Here is a 1,342-nt window from a genome sequence, read left to right on the forward strand (position 1 = left end):
TGAAACTGATGACACCATAACCTCACCATACCTGTGATCATTTTGACATTTACACCAAGATTAAGAGCCCTTGTGATTGTTTCAATTCAACACTGTCATGGCGTGGGGGATCAAAAAGAGGCATCAATCCAATAAAATGCCAGGGTCCTCCTGGACTCTCCTTCCTGCCCTTTGGAACTTGTTGCAAACATTTTGAGATAGCTATAAAGATATACATAATCAACAAGAAGAACTTACTGGGAAGATTCAGCCACGGATAAAGCAAAAGAAGCCATATTATTAACCTGATATGCAACTGCAAGAGAGCGAAGTCCTCGTTCAACAAAGTTGTCAATAACTGTATGAACTCGCCGTCAATTTGTGGCTTATTATGTGCGAGGTTAAGAATCTAGCAGAAAGTATTTGGTCATTTCAGTTTTAATAGAATGTGTACAAATAAGTTTTGAAGCACTTTCTAAACAATACAGCCCATTACCAAGTCTAATGAAGAAGGTCAAACTTCCAAAGAACAATACCTGCTCTGGAGCACATTTACTAACTCGATGCATTTTCCCTTCATTGTCAATATAAGTGAGAGTTGTCCTCTTGTCAGTTGGATTAAAAGGAAGAAAATGGACCTCTTGAATGGCTGCCCACGCCTTTTAGATCCATGCATGTTAAAAGCCACAACAAAAGATACAAATCAGTAAAATAAGCATAGGCCTGCTTATCAACTAAATTTAATATGATGACATAAAAAAAATACTTGCCTCCTTAGGATCCGTAAGCATCCCAACAATTGCCGCATCAATGGCATCTTGATTCTCTGTTCTGGATGCTCTTGCAGCCATCAGGACAACAACATCCTTGTCATATCCTTTCGTGAAAACCTATTCATGACAACAATTAGTAATTGATACTTGTTTGAAGGAAACTAACAGTACTGGATCATCCAATATTACCACGGACCCTAACTAGCCAATTTGGTACAACTGTAGTATCACCAAAAATTATGTATTTATGAAATAAGAGAAAGGACAAAAAAAGAATCAGAAGTCCAGAATAAATACCAACCTTTTGGAAGTGGCCAACTTGGTTTGTACTGTTGACAATATGTGATGGTTTACCAAAAAAGGTATGGACCCCAGTAGCAATGACAACACATTCAAGTTCACCTTGTTTGCAAGTAGAGCCAGAATAAAACCCATCGCCAGGACCCTTTGTTACTGGTAATGACTGACCACTGAGGGCAGACTACACACATTCAAAAATATTGTCATAAAATGTGGCTCAGGAAAAGTACCAAAACAGTCGAAGTTAATCCCAGAAACCATATAAAAGCATACCGAAAATTCCAGCACTT

The sequence above is a fragment of the Pinus tabuliformis genome, chromosome 4_2, assembly GCF_031772625.1.
Source record: "Pinus tabuliformis cultivar Carrire ecotype Pingquan chromosome 4_2, CPIR1, whole genome shotgun sequence".
Classification (NCBI taxonomy): domain Eukaryota; kingdom Viridiplantae; phylum Streptophyta; class Pinopsida; order Pinales; family Pinaceae; genus Pinus; species Pinus tabuliformis.